The 6,151-nt window shown below is 36.2% G+C and overlaps 1 protein-coding gene across 1 annotated transcript in view; it reads left to right on the top strand.

Moving 5' to 3' along the window:
- The window catches only part of LOC125903271 (bifunctional 3'-phosphoadenosine 5'-phosphosulfate synthase 2-like), a 275,592-nt gene that overhangs the window by 227,296 nt on the left and 42,145 nt on the right, over window positions 1–6,151 (top strand). The gene's annotated exons all lie outside the window — the stretch shown is intronic.

Here is a 6,151-nt window from a genome sequence, read left to right as displayed (position 1 = left end):
GTAGCAACACATACACAAATTACACTGTGATGAACTGCATACCTCAAAGCATTTTTATTTGTTTCGATCCAGTTGCAGAACTACAACGACAACCTACAGTCTATGGCGACAACGCATTTCTACACAAGCGAGATCAGATGTCGGAGCACAGGAGGAGCACATGAACGCAGCAGTGGTAACAACTGCGAAGAAAATGCAGCGTTGGAAGAGCACGAGCCAACCCGCTCACTCATCTGAAGCCATCTATTGGTGAAAGTCTGAGCAACCCAAATATTTTAAAACTGACACTCATTTTTTAATGTAAACTATTCTTTGATTTATTTATTTTATTTTTTTTTTGGTGGGACAGTGCAAATGAATAAATACATATGGTACTGAAATGCCTGAATTAGCCAAAAGGCTTTATTTCATGTGTAGTACCTTGGCCAAGATGTCACACAAGGCTACCTAAATTACAACAAAGCACCAAAAACAGAAGAAATAAAATGATAGCTTAACTATATGGCAAAAACTGCCTCTTATGGATCTATGTTGATTAGGATGACTAACCATGCTCAAGGGCCCATCTATTTATTCGTTTTCTATATATGCATTATTATCACTTTTATTTATTCAAATTTGATTTTATTATTTTGATTGTATTTTGACGGTGTACCGGTACCCTCTTGTACGGATCTCTGCTACCCTGTTGGCATTATTTCTGTCAGTAGAGACTGAAGGTCTCATTTGATATCTAGAACCGTCATCTTCATGTAAAATCCTATTTCAAAATCAATAAAAATTTGAAATATTTTTAAAAACATGCACCAAAAAAAGAACAAAATACAAACAACAAAAACGAAAGCAAAATGACACCAAACAAAAGAAAACAAGGCATGCAGTTTAAAAGAAGAATGTAATGGTCATCAAATGTATAATGCATAACTCTAATGGGACAATAAAAAACTGGAAGGATAGATTTCTGAAACCAAAGCACACTCAGTCTGAATGCATTGATTATTTAGCTAATTATATATAATTTTTGGGTAAAAGACTCACTGAGATTTAAAACCTTTTTTAAGAGTGATCAAGCCAAGAGGACAGCATAAACATTGTTATATCAGTAACACAAGCAGACAAGTACAACTGTGACACACCATAAGTGAGCAAGCACGACATCCAGTCAAAAAGCAACACAAACATAATAATAAAATAATAATCTTTATTTATTAAGCTCCTTTCAAAACAGAGTTACAAAGTGCTTTATATGTCAGTAATTAAAACAGACAAGACATGTAAACAGCAACTTTTAAAAGAACTGATAAAAACACTTTAGCATATAAAAACAGAGGAAATAAAAGACAGTCTAAATGAACTTAAAGTCAAGTAAAATCAGGAAAGGCTCTCTGATAAATGTATGTTTTAAAAGGTGACTTAAAAGAGATCACTGACTCGGCCAACCTGATTTCCTCGGGCAGACTGTTCCAGAGTCTCAGGGCTCTGAAAGCTAACACTCTGTCCCCTTTAGTTTTCAGCCAGGCCTCTGGAATAGACAAAAGACCAAAAAGAACTGTTAAATACATGAACATGTTTTACTAAAAATGATTTCAGTGAACATTTGAGTAGCAGTCACATTGACCAAGAGTGCTATTGCCTCCATCCTTTATAACTGACTTGAATTCTCCCTAGTAATCAACTCAGACAATTTCAGGTCCTTCTGTACATTATTCCAGGAACGAGGGGTAACGTAGTGAGAGCGCAGGCCATATTGGTTTTGGTTTTTACACATGTATTTACACAGATAAGAAGATCATAACAAGATCATTGGATATTTTGGTTGTGAGGGCTTCACCAAAGTTCAGGAGGAGAAAAAAGGGAGGAAATGGGTCATGTGATGGGTCAGGCAGTGATTTACTGAAATTAGTATTACAATATTTACCTTTTTTTCAAGTACCAACGTAGCAAATAATCACAGTCAACAATGCAATCAACTTTGTTCCACCATTTTAAATTACATCGGACAAAACTGTTAATAAATGCTGAGAAAACCCTTCGATAACTCAAATTTCAATATGTTTCAAATCATTAATTTTGACAAAACAATAACACACATGATCAAATCATCACGATACAGCCGACTGTTAATAAATTATAATATTGAACTGAGTGGGACAGAAGCTTTTGTCTGAACTTTACAAGCTTCACTTGACACCTTAATGAATACTTGCACTCATTCTCGCTCTTCATTCACACTGCTGCTGCTGATACCACTGATCAGCTCATAATGCTTGATAAGACATTGAGTTGGCATATCTTGAATAACCACTGAGTACATTTTCTTCTGTTTAAGCTGAAAAACCATTCAGTGTCTCTACAGATAACCCTACAGCTTATCAGTGTTGATAACACGGTTACTAACTAACTAACGTGATCCCCTCATGGATCAACAGTGGATCTGTTTTAAATAATCTCTTAGGACGTAATCTGTAGTCACCTCTTTACTGTGTAAGGCATGATTATTGCCTGACTGCCACTATCGCACAGCACAGAGTTTTCTCCAGCTAACTTTAAAAAAAAAAATACAGGAATGCTTGTTATACCCCCAGATGAGTCATAAAAAGCTTTACAAACAAGCACAGGCCATGGCTTTTATTATAAAATCTAACCCCAACATTCTTTGCATTCACTTTCATTAGGCACTCAAGCTTGATAAAGACACGATTTTAACAGTACAATATGAGCTTCATCCAGATTTGAACCAGCTTTGCAATGGAAACCACATGGATATTCTCCTAATTGGACTTCCACAAGCCTTTATGCTGTCATTGGTCACTTCCTGTTATCACTTACAGCTACAGAAGACTGTTCATTGGCTCCAGGAAAACAGACCACATCATCTCAGTGCTTGCTTCCCTCTACCGGCTCCCACTGCATGTCAGAATTTACTTTCAGTTTCTATTGTTGTTACTGTTATAGTTTTGAATGGACTGGACACTTCAGGAGACCCTCTGTAATGTGTGAACCAAAACTGAAATATGGATTAGCAAATCATAGATACTGAAGTGGCAATTAATGGATCTTAATAACTAGAAGTATTGGATGTGACACTGGTTAAATAATCAGAAATTATTGACAAAATGTTAACAGAAATTAAGATTGAAAACAGAAGCCTTTTTACTGTTGATAGTGGTGCAACACTCACATTTCCCAGCATGCTGGACTGAGTAGTTTGTAGCTGTGTGTTCTTTCTGTGAAGTGCTGTAAAGGTTAGTTTATTCAAAACACACATTAAACACACATTAAACATGGCTTAATAGAGACAATTTCCAACACAAATACACAAATCAGCTTCACTATAACTTGCAGCATTTACAGACAAACACTTGTCTTTATCTGGACACATTTTCCCCACATATACAACATGCTAATGTTTTTAGCACAAGCCTATGGCATTTTACATTGTATAAAGTAGTCTAGCAACTAGCAGAGTTTTCCTCTACTCAGCCAGGGACAACAGCAACATTTAACAGAGGTAATGTTACAAAATTTGGCTCCATTACAACTCACAAGTTTTATACTAAACACGTTTTCCAAACAAACATGCTAACGCTATTAGCACAAGCCTGTTTACATTGTATAAATTAGCCTAGCGATGATGAGCGGAGGTTTCCTCTGCTCATATGAAGCTTTGTCTGAGGAGGCTTTATTGTCTTCACATTTATTGTTTCTTATCAGTGAAATTAAATTAAATAAAAGATTTGTTTCAACTGAGGGAAATGGTTTCAGCTTACAAAAATAGACGGGAGGTCTGTGTCGCCGGGACATAAGGCTACGTCGTAGGCTCCATGCCTATGTATATGTATAGCCTGCGCCATAGCTATGCCATCGATTCAATGTAGAAGTATAAATTCCACATTAAGTTTTCTGTTTTCGGTTCCATAACACAAATGTCATTTTTTTGTTATGTCTTTGGCGTGTCTGTTCAGAACATGATGGTTTGTGCAAGTTATTGTCATTTGTGGGTTACATTATAGTTTGCACACTCTGGCTCCATATGCAGTTTATTTAAATCAACATTTTGGCTACATGGCCTTCTTCAAGATTTGCACTGTTCACAGACGAAGAAAACAGCCTTTCTTTGTCTGTTACTTTTATCACTTTTTTTCTTCAACTGATCTTCCTCCAGTGGTCAGCACTTCAAGAGTATTTGGTGTGCGTTTTCTCTTAAAATTTGTACATTATAGTTTGCACCATTAGTGAGTTGGCTATTGTACCTCTGATACCACTGTGACAACTTCTAGCCTACTTGTCCTTTGTGAAGCAGAAGTGGTCACAATATGTTAAAGCCTGTGATATTATGTTTAACAGTTTATAACACTTTGCAGGTACAGATATGGCAAATATCAAGTCAGTGTTTAATGAGAGTAGTTCATTTGCAGTCCCTTTCTCAGCTATATGCATGCTGACATGCTAGTGCTATATATTAGGGTCTAAGTATAAGAAGTACATAGAATACATCAATCAATAGCTGCTGCGCAGCGATGGGTCGGCATTTTTAGGCAATTCTGAGCAACAAGCAGAAGAATTGGAAGACATTTAGGAATTTAGCAACACAATCTGCCTTTTGTATCAGCTGAGGCTTGAACTCACAACCTCTGAGACTAAGAATCAATTTCTATCTCACTGAGCTAATTAATCAGTGACAATTCATGTGTAGCTTCATAAATTGACTATGCCAGATGTGCAGGTTTAGCAGCCGTCCATGCATGGAAAAGCAGATCTAAAACCACTGTAAAAAATTCAGTTATAGAAACAAAAATCTGAAAATACACATATTGCATCTAGACAGCATGGAGATGTTGGTAATTTGTTTGTAACAATGATTGATTTGCTCCATAAGTGAAAAACTCATGTTTAAAATTGCCATTTTTACATTGACTCCAATTGTTCACATTAGAGCAAAATTCAAAATGCTGTCAAAAATTTAGTTTTTGAGATGAAATTCTGAAATTTGCCACACATCATCTACCATGACTCTAGAATTTTGTCATTTTTTTTAATGAACATTGAAGATTTATTTAGCAAGAATTTGCATGTATATGTTTACAGTACCGTTTACAGTCAAACATTTTGATGCACTGTAGGCTCAATTTTTGATATATGAAAAATCTGAGAAACATAGTTTGTGTAGGACAGTCGGAAGATGCTCTGTAGCAAGTTTGGTGTCAATTGAGCAAAAATTGTGGGAGGAGATAGGTTTAAGAAGTTTTACAGTTTTTGAAAAAAAAACAGAGTGATGAACTTCATAATTTTTAATTGGTTTAAATGTACAAAAGTTTCTTCAGTATTGGGCCTACAGTTTGATGAAAGTTGTGAAGTTGTAGCACGTATGGTTGATTTGTTATGAATTTTCAAAGTTTTGAACTTTAGATGCTTGCTGTAGCGCCACCATCAGGACTATTGGCTTGAGTATACAGCGGAGGATATCTGGCATGAGACTGGACCTTTGTGCAGAGTTTGGTGAGTTTTCACCCATGGGAGGTATGATTTCCTCGGAAGAAGAAAGAAGAAAGAAGAAGAATACCTAGGATTACAATAGTGTCCTGGCAGCTTAGCTGCCCGGACCCTAAAAAAGTGAAATTCACCTGTAATATTGAGTTTTTACCAAACAGCATCTAGTGGCAGTTACAATCTAACTGACAGTAAAAAGAAAGAGCAATAACGTAGAGTTGACAGGGAGATACATGACAAGACAGAGGCCTATGAACCTGCACAATGACTTTGCCCAAATACCAACATCACACTGCATCTTAATGAGTTTCTGAGTTCTTCAGGCTCTGTGGTAAATGTTTTATTGTTTCACTTTGATCTGACAGTGGTTGAAGTGAAACTTTAACTGAGTGTAAAAAGGTTAAACTAGGGTGTCAAACCAGAGCGTTGTGGTAAGAGAGTAGGTAAAACAAAGCACATCCCAAAAACAATACTGTAAGATATCAAAACATTATAAAACCACACGATTGGTGTGAAAGTGGAACTGATATTATAATGCAGACAATGCGACATTTACATAAAAGGAACTGGGTCATAGAGGATCTCTATAATCTGAAAAGACTATTGTTTAAGTCAGTCAAATAGTGGCTCTTGTGTAAGAACCTGTTTAGTTTGCACTTTG

The sequence above is a fragment of the Epinephelus fuscoguttatus genome, linkage group LG16 (genome assembly GCF_011397635.1).
Source record: "Epinephelus fuscoguttatus linkage group LG16, E.fuscoguttatus.final_Chr_v1".
In the NCBI taxonomy this organism is placed as follows: domain Eukaryota; kingdom Metazoa; phylum Chordata; class Actinopteri; order Perciformes; family Serranidae; genus Epinephelus; species Epinephelus fuscoguttatus.
The sequence above is the reverse complement of the archived record's forward strand: the minus strand, read 5'-3'. Positions and strand labels throughout refer to the sequence as shown.